The following is a 20,000-nucleotide window of genomic DNA, read 5'->3' as shown; positions in this document are numbered from 1 at the left end:
CGTGCCACAGTTTCGCTGCAGCGAGGCTCCACTAGCAACCCCCCCCCCCATCGACGCTCACGACACAGAGGGCCTTATCATATAACTTTGCGTGGGGACAATCTGTTTTTGTTTGTCTTTGGTTTTATTACTGAACATTTTCTTCTCAATCTTAAGGCTGAAATACAATTTCCCTAAAAATATACATTGGTATTTGTTTCCCCAAATGTCATGTCAAGATTTCTTAAGATTACATTATACTTTCTTCATCGTCTCTCGAACATTTTAGAGGTTTTTCTTATTGTATTTGCTATCTCAACCATTTTGTTAATTGTGAAAATGTATATTTTTTCATTCGTGAATTATCTCTGCTTCTGTCTATGCATTATCTGAATATGTTTATGCATTTTTTTGTTCGCAGCTCTCTCGTGGAATAAGCTTCCTGATCTCGATGAGACCACATGTTTTAATCATTAACTGTCTCTTTTTGTTCATAAAAATGCCTTCTCTGCTCCAGAGCTTCTCAATGCCTTGTCTTTTCTGCCGTTGCAACGCAAACATTTCCCAAATTGGGATCAATAAAGTGCATCTTATCTTATCTTTTCTTACAAAGATAATTTTCTTTTTCAATTGAGTTGTAATTAACGTTATTTTTAGTAAACTGATTTGTTAGAAAATGTGAGCAGCAGCGGCCCAGATATTTCTCTTTTCAGGCCTCGTGTCGAGCTGCTGCTGAAGAGAACATGTTATTATTATTTCAGCGGTGTTTGAGAGAAATGTCAGCGCAGAACGTGACGCTCAGTGTTTATCTGCTGAGTGAGGACGAGAATATTGATGAACGAAGGAGAGAAAAAATGAAAACATGATGCATGATTAACACAAACACACACACACACACACACACACACACACACACACACACACACACACACACACACACATACACACACACACACACACACACACACACACACACACACACACACACACACACACACACACACACACACACACACACACTATTAGATACAGTCTTTTGTTTCTCAGATAATAAAATGCTGAAATCCTATAAGTCACACAGACACAAGCACAGCGGGACAGTGTGTATGTGTGTGTGGCTTCCTTTCTGTAAAACAATGTGTGTGTATGAGACGTGTTCATCTGTACTGCGGCGGGCTCGTGTGTGTGTGTGTGTGTGTGTGTGTGTGTGTGTGTGTGTGTGTGTGTGTGTGTGTGTGTGTGTGTGTGTGTGTGTGTGTGTGTGTGAGCTCACAGCAGGGTACGTCATGCAAATTAGCCAGTAATCAAAACAGAGGAGGCTTAGGGATCTTTCTCAACACATCCACCCACACACAGAGAGAGAGGTGTGTGTGTGTGTGTGTGTGTGTGTGTGTGTGTGTGTGTGTGTGTGTGTGTGTGTGTGTGTGTGTGTGTGTGTGTGTGTGTGTGTGTGTGTGTGTGTGTGTGTGTGTGTGTGTGTGTGTGTGTGTGTGTGGCTTGTGGTTGCTCTCATGTTAAAGTGGTCTGGAGGCTCCAGCTGTGAGCAGACTGAGATTACACACTACCCGCTGAGAGAGAGAAATGAGCCCCGCTCGCCCAGTGTGAGGGTTCAGTGGACCTCTGTTCTCCAGATGAACACGTAGAACGGTTAGCAAATGTAAAATGTGTACAACATTTAGAATTATTTTAGAAAATGTATAACCTTTAGAACATTAAGAATGGTTAGAAAATGTAGAATGTATAGACGTGTGTAACATTTAGAAGATTTAAAACCTTTCGAGTGTAGAAAATCTGAAATGTTGAGAATTCAAAGAACTATTTAATAAATCTAAAAAGTCTTATACATTTAGACAGTAGAACGTCTACATTGTTAAGAACAATTAAAATAAAATAAAAACGATAAGAATATTAAGAACATCTAGAACGTTGAGTAACATTTTGAACGCATATAAGATTTAAGATTTGAAATGTGGACCCAACATTTCCTTAAAGAGGCCTGATTATGCTTTCTGGGGTTGTTCCTTTGTGTGTTATTGTGTACCGGTTAAAATCCCAAAGTTCCCTTTTACAACAGACCCTGCCAGCTAACCAATCAGAGCAGACTGGGCTCTAGTTTCAGACAGAGGGTGAAAAGAGGTGCTGCAGCACAGACAGTATGAGAACAATAAAGAGCTTTTTGAACATTAAAGCATGGAGACATGTCCCAGTAGAGACACTACATACTGATATACACCTGAACATCAGCAGGAGAGGACTCTTTAAAGTAGAGACACTACATACTGATATACACCTGAACATCAGCAGGAGAGGACTCTTTAAAGTAGAGACACTACATACTGATATACACCTGAACATCAGCAGGAGAGGACTCTTTAAAGTAGAGACACTACATACTGATATACGACTGAACATCAGCAGGAGAGGACTCTTTAAAGTAGAGACACTACATACTGAAATACACCTGAACATCAGCAGGAGAGGACTCTTTAAAGTAGAGACACTACATACTGATATACGACTGAACATCAGCAGGAGAGGACTCTTTAAAGTAGAGACACTACATACTGAAATACACCTGAACATCAGCAGGAGAGGACTCTTTAAAGTAGAGACACTAGATACTGATATACACCTGAACATCAGCAGGAGAGGACTCTTTAAAGTAGAGACACTAGATACTGATATACACCTGAACATCAGCAGGAGAGGACTCTTTAAAGTAGAGACACTGCACACTGATATACACATGAACATCAGCAGGAGAGGACTCTTTAAAGTAGAGACACTAGATACTGATATACACCTGAACATCAGCAGGAGAGGACTCTTTAAAGTAGAGACACTAGATACTGATATACACCTGAACATCAGCAGGAGAGGACTCTTTAAAGTAGAGACACTAGATACTGATATACACCTGAACATCAGCAGGAGAGGACTCTTTAAAGTAGAGACACTACATACTGATATACACCTGAACATCAGCAGGAGAGGACTCTTTAAAGTAGAGACACTACATACTGATATACACCTGAACATCAGCAGGAGAGGACTCTTTAAAGTAGAGACACTACATACTGATATACACCTGAACATCAGCAGGAGAGGACTCTTTAAAGTAGAGACACTACATACTGATATACACCTGAACATCAGTAGGAGAGGACTCTTTAAAGTAGAGACACTACATACTGATATACACCTGAACATCAGCAGGAGAGGACTCTTTAAAGTAGAGACACTACATACTGAAATACACCTGAACATCAGCAGGAGAGGACTCTTTAAAGTAGAGACACTACATACTGATATACGACTGAACATCAGCAGGAGAGGACTCTTTAAAGTAGAGACACTACATACTGATATACGACTGAACATCAGCAGGAGAGGACTCTTTAAAGTAGAGACACTACATACTGAAATACACCTGAACATCAGCAGGAGAGGACTCTTTAAAGTAGAGACACTACATACTGATATACGACTGAACATCAGCAGGAGAGGACTCTTTAAAGTAGAGACACTACATACTGAAATACACCTGAACATCAGCAGGAAAGGACTCTTTAAAGTAGAGACACTAGATACTGATATACACCTGAACATCAGCAGGAGAGGACTCTTTAAAGTAGAGACACTAGATACTGATATACACCTGAACATCAGCAGGAGAGGACTCTTTAAAGTAGAGACACTGCACACTGATATACACATGAACATCAGCAGGAGAGGACTCTTTAAAGTAGAGACACTAGATACTGATATACACCTGAACATCAGCAGGAGAGGACTCTTTAAAGTAGAGACACTAGATACTGATATACACCTGAACATCAGCAGGAGAGGACTCTTTAAAGTAGAGACACTAGATACTGATATACACCTGAACATCAGCAGGAGAGGACTCTTTAAAGTAGAGACACTACATACTGATATACACCTGAACATCAGCAGGAGAGGACTCTTTAAAGTAGAGACACTACATACTGATATACACCTGAACATCAGCAGGAGAGGACTCTTTAAAGTAGAGACACTACATACTGATATACACCTGAACATCAGCAGGAGAGGACTCTTTAAAGTAGAGACACTACATACTGATATACACCTGAACATCAGTAGGAGAGGACTCTTTAAAGTAGAGACACTACATACTGATATACACCTGAACATCAGCAGGAGAGGACTCTTTAAAGTAGAGACACTACATACTGAAATACACCTGAACATCAGCAGGAGAGGACTCTTTAAAGTAGAGACACTACATACTGAAATACACCTGAACATCAGCAGGAGAGGACTCTTTAAAGTAGAGACACTACATACTGATATACACCTGAACATCAGCAGGAGAGGACTCTTTAAAGTAGAGACACTAGATACTGATATACACCTGAACATCAGCAGGAAAGGACTCTTTAAAGTAGAGACACTACATACTGATATACACCTGAACATCAGCATTACAGAGCCCCGTTAAGCCTATTAAGTTAAGTTAAGGGAAAGATCCTGTTTTGTGCAACATTCACTGTGTGAGTGAAAGTTAAGCTCCGGAGGAAAGGTTGTTTGTTTAGTGAAAAAAATACAAAAAACATGTGGACACTCCCCGTTGAAATACTTTGGCTCTGTGGAGTACGTTCAGATTTAATATCTGTCATATTTCTGCCTTTACTGCCTTTTTTTACCGTCCAGATAAAGACTTTTAAACAGTGTGTTTTCCATCGAGAAGCCACATGATATATATCCTCTAAGTGACTCATCCGTTATATTTTTACTTCATTTAAGGTTGTTTTCTATTCCCTTTAGTGATGCTTTCTGTATGTTTACTGCTGTGGTGTTTACTGCCCTCTCCTCAGGCCGAGGTGAAGAGATAACGTTTCTCTGCTCTCTGAAGAAACCTCTGAATATCAAATAAACAAAACTCTCTGCAATCCACCGTCAGGAGGTAGAGCTCCATATCAAATGGAAGAAAGTATCAGGATTCAAAAGAGCTGCTGTTATTTCCAGCAGCTTCACATCACAGTAATAAAAAGGCTTTTACCTTTAGTGAACTGAAACCTCTTAAAGGTGTCAGATTAAGCTCCTCCAGGCAGTCGGTGCATCAGGAGGACACATGCAGCGTTTCACACGAAGAGATATATTATGAAATGCTTCTCAGACTGCTAAAGAAGTGTATGGTAAATATTGATAACTAAATCCACCTTCAAGCGTGTACCGTACCCCTTACATTACTCTGATGGCAAATGAAGGTGCAGTTTCACGTCTGAATGAACACCTGAGTCCCGTTTATGCAAAAGGAACTGCAGTCGATACAACCCCGGTGTCAAAAAACAGAGACAGAGTTATCGTACATGTTCAAACTGCCAGGTAGCTCATTTGGAGATAAAGTGGACATGTTTTTAGTTATTACTTCATTTGACAGGGACCGTTTTTAAAAGTGACATTTGTAAAAATATGCCCGATGTTTTAAAAAAGGCTTTTTTCCATCTGTAGTCCACAGTCAGGCAATTGCTAAAAGAACAGTAAAGAATAAAAGCATTGAAAATAAAAATTAAGGTAAAAAGCAGTGAAAAAATGCAGATAAAAAGAGCATGCAGTTCAAAGTAGGGCTGCAACAAACAACTATTTAGATAATCGATTAATCTATCGATTAATTAAACGATAAATCGACTATTCTTACACAATTTCTCAAACGCTCTTATTTAGCCATCAACTTTTAGATTTAGCTTGAGGTTGTTTTAGGCATGTGGAAACTAACAGTGAAGACAATAAAGATGTCAATTTTAATCGATTAAAGTGGACCTATCATGCTATATTTGAATAATATAGTGTAGGACCATACCTATATAAGGCATATGTATACTTTTTATTTTTCAAAATACCAAACAGATCATGCATTTTAGCCATTCCTCATTTCGCTCAATTTAACACTGTCTTTGCATGTGCTGATTCTGTGAGAACAGCGCCATCTACAGGCCTGGCATATGTACTACAGCGTCTCCAGCGCTTTCCAACGGCAATGTCCGTGACTGTCTCCTCCTGATTGGTGGAGTTGGCCCAATAGCCGTAGCGCCACTTCTGTGACGTCATAGAAGTGTTCAAATCTGGATCAGTCTGTATCAGATCCGTTGCAGCCCCTTTTTAAGAGATTTGGGTATGGAGGGAAATAGAGAGGGTGGTGTTTTCTGATACTTGGTGAGTTCCACCGGGGACACATGTTCATGTAGAAAAGACGAACAAAAGTGCATTTTGCATGATAGGTCACCTTTAAGTCGATTAGTTGTTGCACCCAAAGAGACAAGAGACAGAGCGAAGAAAAAGCTGGAAAAGGTGATCTAGCAGGTAAATAGTGGAAATAATTACCTAATCATAAAAAGGGCCCTCGAGAAACCTGTAGTAGTCGTTTGTATTTATCTCCTTTTTAACACTATTGGCATTATCAGGGAATGTTTATGACTAGTTTGTAGGAATACTATTGTGTTCAAAACAATATTGGAGCCTCTTGCCCGAGACAAAGTGGAAAAAGGTTATTTCAAGCCATCACACGTAGTCATGTACACCTCAAAAGAGATTTAAGATGCTTGTAAAAACGCAAAATGAAGAGGCTAATTCAAATCTTCTTTCTTGTAGAGGCTCGTGTTACTGTAGCAGGAAGATGTAATTGGACAGACAGTTTAACTAGAAGAAGATGGAGTTGAAGAAAGCAGGTTGAGTGACATTTAATCTGAGGGATGTGAGAGCGATGGGACTACACATTCATGCTTTTTTTAGTTAGTTATTCGTGCATGCGTGCCAATAAAACGAGTACTGATTTATCATTGTCAGAAACATAATGCACAGGATAAAAGGAACTGAATCAAGGCTGCTGAACCAAAACATCATTGTCTTTTTACCGTCACCAAGGACGTTTGTGTGCCCGTCTGTTTGTCAGAGGGACAGAATAATACTGTCCCAATTATCATGACACTTGGGCCAACAGTGATCCATTAAAATGTTTTTGTGGATCCAAAGGATTTGCTCTAATGGAAACGGCCTTGGCGAAGGTCTGCGATCTCTGAGTGCCTTTCTGCTTCTGCTGCATGAGACAATGATACATTCCTATCATCACATGAGCTGAGCGCCACATTTAATTCATGACCAGTGTGAAGACAAACAGCCATTAGTCAATCACACTGCTGCAGATATCTTTTCATGCTCACACTGTATCTTCTTTCTCCATAGATAGATAGATAGATAGATAGAGAGAGAGAGAGAGAGAGATAGATTGATATGTATATATATATATATATATAGAGAGAGAGACAGACAGACAGACAGACAGACAGACAGACAGACAGACAGACAGACAGACAGACAGATCGAGAGATAGACAGACAGACAGACAGACAGACAGACAGACAGACAGACAGACAGACAGACAGACAGACAGACAGATCGAGAGATAGACAGACAGACAGACAGACAGACAGACAGACAGACAGACAGACAGACAGACAGATCGAGAGATAGACAGACAGACAGACAGACAGACAGACAGACAGACAGACAGACAGACAGACAGACAGACAGACAGACAGACAGACAGATCGAGAGATAGACAGACAGACAGACAGACAGATCGAGAGATAGACAGACAGACAGACAGACAGACAGACAGACAGACAGACAGACAGACAGATCGAGAGATAGACAGACAGACAGACAGACAGACAGATAGACAGACAGACAGACAGACAGACAGACAGACAGACAGACAGACAGACAGACAGACAGACAGACAGACAGACAGACAGACAGACAGATCGAGAGATAGACAGACAGACAGACAGACAGATCGAGAGATAGACAGACAGACAGACAGACAGACAGACAGACAGACAGACAGATAGATAGATAGATAGATAGATCGATAGATAGATGGGAAATGTTTGCGTTGCAGCAGCATAAAAACAAGGCAATGTACATAAGAGAAATTAAGACACTAGAAATAAACAGTCCAACATATTTCTGAAATAGAAATAAAATAGCATTACAAAGTTAAAAAATATATATATACATGTAGAAAATATACATGAGGTAATACACATTGTAACGCAGGATATTATGGTGCAAGAAATGGATTTAAAGCTTGTCTCTGACCAGCGTTTTTTACAGTGACTGAAACATAATCCAGAAGGTTAGTCTGGTCCTGGGTCAGTTTTAGGGCAGTTTCATAACGAGATTGTATGATAAAAGATAAACGTGGATTACAGCAGCTTGTAGTGCGGTCCCTGCAGGACACATGTTGGGCTGAGGTCAGTCCAGATGTTCCTCATCTGATCCAGAACCCGAGGTAACAAATGCTGCAGCGTTGCATCAGATCCCAGACCTGCTGCTCAGTACTACTCTTATCAAGGTCACAATCATGGTTAAAATATTAAACAACTTCATGTAATGTCATTTAAGCATCTAATTAATATCATAAAGACAACTTTTTCAATCATTTAATATCATTTTAAACAGTTGGTTAATTAACTGAAGTATATAGTGTTCAATAAAATAATATTGGCTTAAAAACTTTGCTTTAAATCAGATGTGATAAGTGAAAGATAATGGGGTAAAATGCATAATAAAAATGCAGATGTAGCTCCTTCCACTCCACAACTAGAACATGTATTAAAAAGTTTGCTTGGGTTCAAAACATTTTTTAAATGTCACTTTTACAACATGGTAGGAGCAGTTTGGTCCATTTGATGTGTTTAACGGTATCGGTAACCATTACGCCTGTATTACAATATAAAGTATTTTATTCTACTGCAGAGGATTTCATTTTGCATTATTTGTTTTTTATCGAATACAATTTGACATGAACTTGGCTTATTCCTTACCCACAACAATCTATGGCTTGCACCATTGTATTGCTCTACTTTATTTCTTAAGTTTACGTAGCATGGATTTTTATTGCCGAAAACGATGTTGAATCTGTTTCGCCTTTGCATCTCAAATGTAATCGGCTGATAGTATTCAAAACAGGGGGCAAATCCCTTCAGCTGGTTTGACTTTTAGCAGAAGCCATTAGAGCGGAGGCTGTTACAGCGGCACTTTAATGACGTGCTCACATATGGAGGGGAACGCTCAGCTGTTCACATTCTTTTGTCCCTGCAGTGTATCACACTATATTACCATACTATATTATGCGTGTTGAAATGTGCAGTCATGCTCTCCTGAACTGCAAACAGGACTCCACACTCCCCCGGGCGTCGTAAATCCTGCCGCCTGTCGTCCTGATGTGCCCTCGCTCCTCCATCACAGCTATCTGCTCGTTAATATTCATGAGCCGGGGGCGGGCCTTCGCGCAAATACAGCTGGCTGCGGAGAAACTCAACATGAAATGTGGCGAGTGTCAGTAAAGAGATGCGGCGATAATTCAGCCCTGGTGTTCCATATTCATTAGTGGAATTTGTGTTAACTTGCAGACATGAAGGTTGCGGTCAAATCGGCTTTTTTGCATAGAAGGTTCCTAATTGTTCGAATAGAGCAGTGCAGGAACGAGTCCTAAAACCCAACAATGAGTTGGCATCGAACAGCTGTTTTTGGTTAGATGCCTGAAATAAAGTCTGTGGTTAACACAGGCTCACTAGATTTTCACGTTTTGTTCTACGGCATAAAATATGTCAGTAAATACTCCACTGGTTGACGTCAGAAGCTTCTATGTGACTTAGGTTCCTAACAAGTGACATACACCTCATTCACACCAACGGTGTTTCAGGGCCGGTTCGGAGCTGGAGCTTGAAAAGCACCAGGTTTTCCTGTTCACACCGCAGCGGAGCAGCCTCTTAGTTCCGGAATCCGGTTCGTTTCAAGCACCAAAAACTTGTCCAGCTAGAGCAAAAGCAGGGGGAATCGGAATCGTCGTTGAAGTTGATGATTACGATTGTAAAACAGTTTTGAATGTAGCATGTAAGGACTGTAAAGTTGGTAGTAAAGTCATCCCATTTCTTCCATTTCGTTTCGACAGAGCAAAACCAAAACGAGTAGCTCTTCAATACAATCGGCCATTGATGTTGTCGGTGTGAGACGTGAGGGGTTTCCGCGCGGTTTGGCTTTATGAAGCAGGCACGCAAACGATGACGCAATGACACAGCACCAGTCGGACGGTGTGAAAAGACCCGGAGCTAAACCGAAGAACCGGTTCTGAACCTGAAAAGCTCTAGCACGGAGCTTGAACCGGAGTTGCGTTGGTGTAAGTGAGAATACTGAATGTAATCACGCCGCCGTTAGCTTAGCGGTGGTGATGTGAAGTCATGTGATGATGCAGTAGTGCCCTTACAGCCTAACGTGAACTTTTTACTTTGTACGATAGCATTTCCATTAAAAAATCACAAATAATTTTTTTTTAAAAGTGGTTTTAATATGTGGAGATTATCATGCAGAAAAAAACGTGAGTTTCATAAATCAAATTTTTCAATATGCCGAAATCCAGTGGCCAACTGCAATTGGTTTTGTTGCAGGAGCCAGAGAGACTCTAACTTCAGGGTCAGCCTAAATAAATATATAATCTCCTTTAGGATATAGGATATACTGAGCCATCCTTAGGAAAGGAGAGGAGGTAATGCTGTCTCACAATTCCTAGCAGCGACAACGTGCAAAGTCACGCACTACAACCGGTCGTTCAGTTTCAGACCTATTTAAGGGTTTTCCATTTTATGCCATAACTTGCCAAAGTCCTTATCTGTACAACTTCCAACCATATGTTAAACCACTTTCCAGTTAGCCAAAGACACAGGACCTGACTTATGTGGGCAATTCAACCGCAACTGGAATGTCCGACCATGCTGAGGTGAAGGGTCAGAGGTCAGCTGGTCGTTACGTGAAATATCCAGTTTCTCTGATAAATGGAGATGATCTTATTACTCTTTATCACAGAGCCAGCTGAGCTCTGGACATAAAGTCTTTCATGTGCGTCACAGAAAGAAAAGGATCGATACGCGAGCCAATATTTGCTTTGTCTCTGATCAATACGGCAGCTGATGTTTCCTGACTGTTATCAATAAACATGTCAGCAGGTATTCACTGTGAGGGGATTTCATTCCAGGGTAACCTCACATCTTAACGTCCAGTCAGCGTCAACACTGACTTTCACTCTCTGACCAAATCAGCTAAGAGACGAGATGTGAAGCAGATTCAGAACATGCCTGTGAATCGTTTTAAGTTTCCTCAGTATCAAAGTAGTCCAGTGAGAGTTGAATAATTGCTGATTACTTTTATAAGTGCAAATCAGACAGAATGTTAACAATATGAGCTAAAATAACACGTAGCTCAATTCGTAGCCTACAGCTTAATAACTACCACATTACAACATTACACTTCCTGATTTGAACAAACATGTTTAGTATTAAATATTCCCAAAATAGAAATAAGACGAAGAATAATACGAGCCAGACACTGACCAAAGAAGAAGAACAAATGCAGTTGCATATCTGAATAAAATCATCTTTACTCTATCAATGCAATAATTGTCATACAAACAATCATCGTCCTAGTGTAAGCACACAACCGACAAAGTCTCTATTCATCTGTAGTTTTTGCGAAACCAATGATATTACACAAGACATATATTTTCTGAAATGATTGTTCTCTTTCTCTCCCATAAATCTCCACACCAGTAGCACTTACACACACCGAACCTTTGCTATCAGGTCTGTCTTTAATCTGAAGGTTTGTACAATGGGGTTTGTTATTCACAGCCTGATTTATGTCACATTTTATTCCTAAAAACCTGGCGAAATCAATGGTTTTGAAAAAAAATAAGTTGAAAGTATTTGCTGATTTATGGAGGGATACAAAAGACAGCTTTGACGGTCATATGTCAACACAATAAAAAAAAAAGTTAAACCTAGCTTTATCTAATGTTTGGATTTTTGTTCTGAAAATGTATGCAACTAACTGTATCACATATTCAATAGGATCAGGGTTCATTTGCATTTTAAAACATTTCAGAAAACATGCAATACAAAAAAACCTCCTCCAGATGGATTTAATCAAACAGGAGAGTTTCAGGGTGATATCTATTATTACAATTGTTTACCCTATTCTCCTTACATGACTTTTCGTTGAACCACAGCTTCTGTGTCAGCTTCAGAATGACCTTAAGGTTGTGACGCTAGGCTAAGTGCTAGGAAATGAAACTGATATCCATCTGAAGTATCTGATCAGAGAACTGAAGTATCCTCCAGGAATGTGGAGCTCCTCGCCTCACTGTTTTCAGAACATAAAGTTTTGAGCAGCATTAACTGTGATATCAGATCCCAGGACGATCTGGAGAAACAGGAAACTTTATTTCTGTTCTCTCGGTCCAGCACTGAAACCAAATGCTGACTCAGGACAAACAGGATGTACACATAACTGTAGCTTCAAATCACAACACTGGTGGTTTTACTGTGTTGTTTTTATGATCGACGGACACCGTAAAGAGTCCAAAACCAACAACATGTGAGTCTCTCTCTCAAAACACTCTGATTTCCTGTCGGTGGCTCTCAGATCACAGCACATGTATTCCTAATGAAAATATCAAATCATGAAAAAAAATCACAAATATGCAGCTTAACTTTTTTTAACTGTGAAGATTATATGACATTTCATGTTATGTAGTCTTAAACATAACAATCAAACAACACAATTACAAATTATGTTCTGCAAATATCTCAAAATAACACTTAAATTCCACCATTTATTTATTAAACTCATTGAACTGTTTTTTCTGTTATTTTAAGTGGATCCGTGCGTGCCTAATTATATGTACATTTAAATCCTGCGTATCAAAGCAGCTTCTTGTGTCTCCGTCAAAAGAAGATTCCCTTTTGGAAAATACAGAAACATTGTAGAAATAAATATCACATGATTTTAACTTTAACAAAAATACTTAACAATAAAATACTTAAAAATACTTAACAAAATACATGCTAAGAATTTTCTGATTTACAAACACTGCTTACATGTCAAATGATAGTAAACTAAATGTATTTAGCAAAATATTTAAATATGAATAATTGTGTTTGGAGCAAAACACAAAGTCAGAAAGTATTGAGAGACAGATGAAAAATATATTTTAATCAAATCTACGACCAGTTATCCCTGACACCATGTATCTCCCTTTATACACCCACATCAATTCAAACAAATCCAAACTGAACCTCAACAACCTGATCTGATGTGAGATCAGCTTTAAAACAGACTCACTTACTGAGCGCTTATTCCTCTGAAGAACGAGCCAACAATCAGAGTGAAACAAAATACAGACACACAGAAACATCCCATCACTTCTCCTTTTCTGTCCCTCTTCTTTCACTTCCTCAGAGAATATGTTCCGCTCTGAAACACCTCTCCTAATTTCAAAATCTTTCCATATGTCTCCCCGTCTTTTCTTCCCCCTACCTGCTTTTCATGAGCTGCCTTGCTCTTCAGGCTTTTTCCCCAAAACCGACAACCTCCCCTTCAGTTTACGTCCTGCCGGTTGTTGCCGCGGCAGCAGACATGGTAATAATCCCTGTGGCAACCGCTCTCGATGACCGCACGCTCCCGTTGTAACAACAGCTGAGCTCCTCCTCCTCCTCCTCCTCCTCCTCCTCCTCCTCCTCCTCCTCCTCCTCCTCCTCCTCTTCCTCAGTCTCTTTATCTCTTTCTGTGAATCTTTGTATACTTCAGTTCCCCCCCGCTCTCACCTTCGTACGTCTCCCCCTCTCTGCCTCTATTGTCCCTCTATCTCTTCATCACTTGCTCATCTCTTGCCGCCTTATTGCTGTTTATTCTCGGAGAAGAAGAAGGGGCGAGGAAAATGAAAATGAGCTGATTAACTTTCTGCCGGGAGAACAAAAAGGAGAAGAAGAGTCGAGACACGGTTAAAGGCGAATCACAGTTGTACAAATGTCGTTGTTGTCTGTGTTATTGCTCACAGTATGGTCTGTCTCTAGCTTCACACGAGCCCGCACTGAGTGACAAACACGTCATTTAAAATCTAGTTATTTTCTCTCTTTGAAAAGCGGTTTATTTGTTTAAGTCCCGGTGGCTTATTACCATATTCAACAGAGAAGTGATTAAATGCAACAAAAGGATGTTCCCACATTTGTTTGAAGTTGTTTTACAGAGTTGGAGAGAAATGCTTTTGTCGGTTGTCACCAGCATGTCACTCCAAAATGTCAGGGTCTACTTTCTTTTGTTGCACCACGGGGAGACTTTAGCAATACACGCCTTTTCTAGGCAACAGTCAAATTACTATTCAGTTAGACGTTTCGGTTCAATCGGCTCCAAAAAGGATGCTACAGTTTTTACTATAGTCTCATAATGTTTCTAAAAGTATATGCTCCTGTAGCAAAACAACCTCCAGGTCCCCCTAAAGTGCCACTAGATCCTCCAATGGCACTACGAAAACCTCCTGTGCCACCACAACCTCCTAAAAAACAAGCACAACCTCCTAAAAAACCACCGCAGCCTCCTAAGGAACCACCACAACCTCCTAAGGAACAACTAGATCCCACTGAAGTACCACTAGACCCCCCTATAGTACTACAAAGAACTCCTGTGCCACCACAACCTCCTAAAAAAACACAACAGCCACCTAAGGAACCACCACAGCCTCCTAAGGAACCACCAAAACCTCCTAAAAAAACACAACAGCCTCCTAAGGAACCACCACAGCCTCCTAAGGAACCACCACAGCCTCCTAAGGAACCACCACAACCTCCTGAGGAACCACCACATCCTCCTAAGGAACCACCACAGCCTCCTAAGGAACCACCACAGCCTCCTAAGGAACCAGCACAACCTCCTAAAAAAACACAACAGCCTCCTAAGGAACCACCACAGCCTCCTAAGGAACCACCACAGCCTCCTAAGGAACCACCACAACCTCCTAAGGAACCACCACAACCTCCTAAGGAATAACTAGACCCCCCTATAGTACTACAAAGAACTCCTGTGCCACCACAACCTCCTAAAAAACCACCACAGCCTCCGAAAAAACCACCACAACCTCCTAAGGAACAACTAGACCCCACTAAAGTACCACTAGACCCCCCCTATAGTACTACAAAGAACTCCTGTGCCACCACAACCTCCGAAAAAACACTATAGCCTCCGAAAATACGACCACAACCTCCCAAAGAACCATTAGATCCCCCCAAAGGGCCACTGGGTCCTACTATAGTACCATAAAAACCTCCTTATGAACCTCTACAACAGTGACCATCAACTGGTGGCCCGTGGGCCAAATCTGGCACGCAAGCTGGCGGAGTGGTTAGTGCGTTCGCCCCCCACTAAAAAATTGTTTACAACGTCTCGTGAGTAATGTGCAGTACCGGAGTCCAACAGAGAGGCAGCAGCTGCGGGACAGTAGCCAGCGTACTACGTAGCCTTCCCTGCCCTGAAGAAGAAGTGATCCTTCGTTAGCGTGAAGAGTCTGCTTTATGTGCTCTGCAGTAGCCCCCACTGCGAGGCTCCGGCGACTTGACAGTACATGAGCGTGCTCCACTAGCACCCCCCCCCCCCGGTTAACAACTTCAAAATTCAGGGCTATATATAAAAATCGCTGGCCCCCGAAAGTGTCTCTAGGAATAATTTTGGCACTTGGACAAATGTAGTTGGTGATCCCCGCTCTACAACCTCCCAATACAGAACCACAACCTTCAAAATAAACTTCACAATCTCATAAAGAACTACTCTAAAACACTCGTTATGAAACATGTAAAAAACGACCTCTGGGACTAAAGGGTCACCTGACTAACGGAATATATTGATAGAGTATTAACGTTGACTTTGACTATGGACAACAGTGTCCAGAGTGAGGGTCTTGTGTTTGATTTTCCCATTGACATTAAACTCAGATATTGATGCTATAGATTACACAAGTGGCTTAGTGGGTCTAATATTGGCCTATAGAGGACGCAAGGGACTTCTACTGTTGTTCAACATTGAAATAATGAAGGATCCTCTTGATGTGAAAATGATAAATGACAGCGACTAATTACTCTGATTGATGAGCTGGGTTTGTCCATTTTAGATCCCAGTTGTGTTAATTAAAGCAGAAGTGACCCAGGTTATGATATAATATGGATGACCCGGAGGCGCTGACCCGGAGGCGCTGACCCGGAGGCTGAAGGTTTAATATGTGTTTCCTTTAAACACCCACACAGTGTCCAGGTCTGAATGATTTATCCGCAGCAGAGAGATGTTCTGCGGCGGCTTTATTGATGCGCTGGATGTCAGGAGCATCAGATGTAAATGCACCTCTCCACTTTCAGCCTGCTGATGTTTCCTCTCACAGATGTCTCGGGAGAATCTGATGACTTTGTGTTTCTCCCGCCATCAGTCTCTGTGAAGCAGCCTCCGCCAGCCGCAAATACACTGTGAATGTTCACAGTCACGACGAAAACATACTGAAAACCTTCGGAAGAGGAGGGGTTTTATTGAAAAAGAGAAAATTAAATGCTATGTCCTACTGTGCTTTTTGGGGTTTTCCTTTCCTTTCGTATACGGCCCGCGAGAGCATTTGGTACGGCCCTCGAGGTATATTATAAACACACGCAAAAAATAAAAAAAATAAAGAAATCTAGACCGCAAACAAACAAAGCAAGTGTCTGTTTTTCCTGAACAAGGTCAGGGTCCTTGAACACAACACGAGCCTAACGTGTCATCACGTGGTACATGTCTCGTCTGACAGGGGTGTAGTTCTGACGGAGAGCATCAGATAGTCGCTCCGGCACTTCAAAGCAGTACCCATAAGGAGCCGGACACATGCCGCAGTTTTTGCGTGGCTGTGTCTTTAGTTGAGAGCCTAGTGGCGATCTGTTCATCTGTCATACTGATCATACAGTCAATAACTTAGTTGTTATTAGCATCTGGTTAGCTAGCTATGCTAACGAATATAAGAAGCTTTTTCTACAACCAGTGAGGTAAAGGCACATCTTTATATGATCATTATAGTTATAAAAAAACAAGAGAATAAAGTAAACAGTTATAAAATACTTTATGACAGTAAAATAAAAGTTGTTATTAATAAACAAGAATACAGTTTGAAAGGAGAGGGATTTGTAAAATGTCCATAAAGAAAAAGTAAATCTGCTTACAGGTCTGTTTCATATGGGTGTTGAGAGATGTATCCATAGATCTCCTAATGTTGCTCTCAAAGTGAAGCAGATTGATGCTTTTAACTTCAACATTTAAAAAAAAATCATCCCAGGGGAGCATGCCCCCCGGACCCCCCTAGAGGAGGTTAGGTCCCCCCCTCATGTCCACATGTATAGGAAACGAAATACATTTGCAAACCTATTGTGTCTAATATCTTTCTGTTTTGGTGGTCATGCCACAACCGTGCACATGAATACCTGCGCGAGTCATGGTAAGATATCTGGATTAAGAGGTTGCTTTTTCATTGCACAGCATGAAAAAGGTGAAATTAATGGGCTGTGATTTTAGTTTTTTTAAGCAGAGGTCAATAATTTGTACGGCCCTCGGAGGATGTTGAAAAAATTGAAATGGTTCCCCACCCCTGCTTTAGTGTGTTGTATAGGACTTTGTGCATGTAAAATGCTTAATTCCCTGTTTCTCCAGAGGGAGTTTCTCTCCCATGAGATTCTCCCGAGGCGCTCCAGTATCTCACCTGGTTTTTGGCTCCCCAGTTTCTACCAAGGTCTTCAGAGAAATGGGCATTTGTTCTTGTTTTTGACAGTTGGACAAACGGGTTTTTGTTCCTAAGGGACAGTTTGGGATTTATGGGCTTTTAGAGCAATGGCTTGGCACCTGTAGGCCTTCTCTTGACAACAAAACAGCCTATGACCATGTCTGTCAAATTCACACATTTATTTAAATCTATTCCTAATTTGTGTGAAATTATCCAAAAACATATTTTCTCGTTTCTGTATCAAGGTCTACATTTAGTTTAAGACTAATTTGAAACTAAATGATATAATAAATGGTCTTTCCAAAATGTTCCAGGTAAATCTATTTAGAGATGAATGATTAAATCCACACTGAATAAATACATGTTTTGAACGGTTTAAAGACAGAAAATCAAATATCTGCCAGATTTCAAATGACTGAAACTGAAAATAAAGAAGAACAACATGGGAATACTAGGGTGTAATATCCCTTTAAGAGCCCATCTGCTATACACACACACACACACACACACACACACACACACACACACACACACACACACACACACACACACACACACACACACACACACACACACACACACACACACACACACACACACACACACACACACACACACACCCACACCCACACACACACACACACACACACACACACACACACACACACACTTCGACATGAATAGAGCATGAAGACAGAAGCATCATACTAAGTACAAACCTATCTCTCTCTCATTTACACTCATCTTTTTCATGCTGCCTTCATTTTCACACCAACCCCGTCTGCATTATATCCGTCTATCAGATATACATATTATATATCCAGCATACAGGCTCTATACTCATGTGTGAGCGGGCATACTAATTGGAAAAAAACGATATATTAAGACTGTATTGACCACCAGAGTTGCAGCACATAATGACACTATTAATATCCTTAAATAAACTGATGTGAAAACCTTGATATACTGTTGTGTTGGGTTCGTAGAAAGAAGAAGGAGAGAAACAGAAACAAAATCCAAGAAAACGTTGAATATTGCCTTTAAAAAACATTTTACTGACACTATCAATCTAAGACAACGACTGTTTACTCTAACAGGAAAGGGAAATCCCCCAAAAGCTTAAAGAGCCTCTTTAAGTCAGATTTCCATGATATTTACTTTGGATATTCATAATCCTTTTGTGCTACCATCCCTGTGCACACATGCTAAAACGGCATACATACATTTAGGGTTACAAAATTCCGGGAATTTTCAAAGACGGAAACTTTCCATTGGAATAAACAGGAATAAACTGGGAATTTTCTAAATTGAAGGTTGGCTCTTCATAGGGAACTTAAATATAGTTGGGAAAAGTATATTTTAGCATAATCTTGACTAAAACAAACAGATGCCATCCAAGTACACTTGAATATCCATGCCATAGCACACTGATTACTAGGGGTGCACCGAATGGGAAATTCTTGGCCGAAACCGATACCGAAAATAGGAAACAGTTGGCCGAAAACCGAATGCCGAAAGGCCGAAATTGATTAATAGAAATATATATATATGTAATGTATACATTCTTTAACAATGTTGTTCAGCTACCTGATTATGGAAAAAGACATGATTATGGCAAAACTTAACTTAAATAATAATCACTATTATGGGTCCATAAAACATTTATTCAGCACTTTTGAATGCATACAGTACATTAATTCCAAGTCAAGTGCATTTTCTTTTCTCTGTAGGATAACTACAACAAAGTGCATTCAGAACAAAGCCAAGGTGCTTTAAACCTGCATAAACATCGAGGCCAGGAGGCCTACAACAAACTAGTGTAAATAAAGACTGTAACAGCCAGGCCTTCAACAACAACAAATGCACCTATAAGTTTGGTAACGTGTTGTTGTGATGACGTAATCAAAACGCGGCGACAAGCACGGCGCGCGACCATGCTCGCGGCTAGCTCACAGCCGACATGTCTGCCGCTTGGAGATATTTAAAAATATCAGAGAAAGAGGCGCGGATTGCGATTTGTAAAACGTGTTCAGCTGACATTTCTCGAGGGGGTGTAACTGCAAAGACTTTCACCACTTCGGGATTACTCCACCACTTGAAATCAAAACACCCGGATAAATATGCGGAGTATGATCAACGTAACCCTGTTCTCTGACATTCAAAAGCCGAAAGGGCCTTTTTAACCATTTTCGGCCGATAATTTTCGGTGGCCGAATATTCGGTGCATCCCTACTGATTACTGCATGGCTATTGAGACCACACCCCCTGCCTACAGGCACTGTGCATTCCTCCATCACATGCACAGATGAGTAATATTTAACTCAACATTCCTGTTTTTGTTCTTCAATGAAACAAATAATTG

General features: G+C 40.7%; 1 protein-coding gene across 8 annotated transcripts in view; it reads right to left on the bottom strand.

Moving 5' to 3' along the window:
• sulf2b (sulfatase 2b) overlaps nt 1–20,000 on the bottom strand; it is a gene marked incomplete at its 3' end in the record, with an annotated part of 99,061 nt that overhangs the window by 33,155 nt on the left and 45,906 nt on the right. The window contains exons 1-2 of one of the 8 annotated variants that reach the window (XM_079675348.1): nt 13,399–13,439; nt 12,767–12,821 (exon numbers count right to left, since the gene is read on the bottom strand). The exons of 6 other annotated variants lie outside the window; for them this stretch is intronic. Of the gene's footprint in view, nt 1–12,766; nt 12,822–13,398; nt 13,526–20,000 lie in introns of those variants that run through there. One more of the 8 variants, XM_079675347.1, reaches the window with a different exon arrangement.

Source organism: Notothenia rossii (assembly GCF_949606895.1).
Source record: "Notothenia rossii genome assembly, chromosome: 4".
Lineage (NCBI taxonomy): Eukaryota > Metazoa > Chordata > Actinopteri > Perciformes > Nototheniidae > Notothenia > Notothenia rossii.
This window is presented reverse-complemented; position numbering and strand designations above follow the sequence as displayed.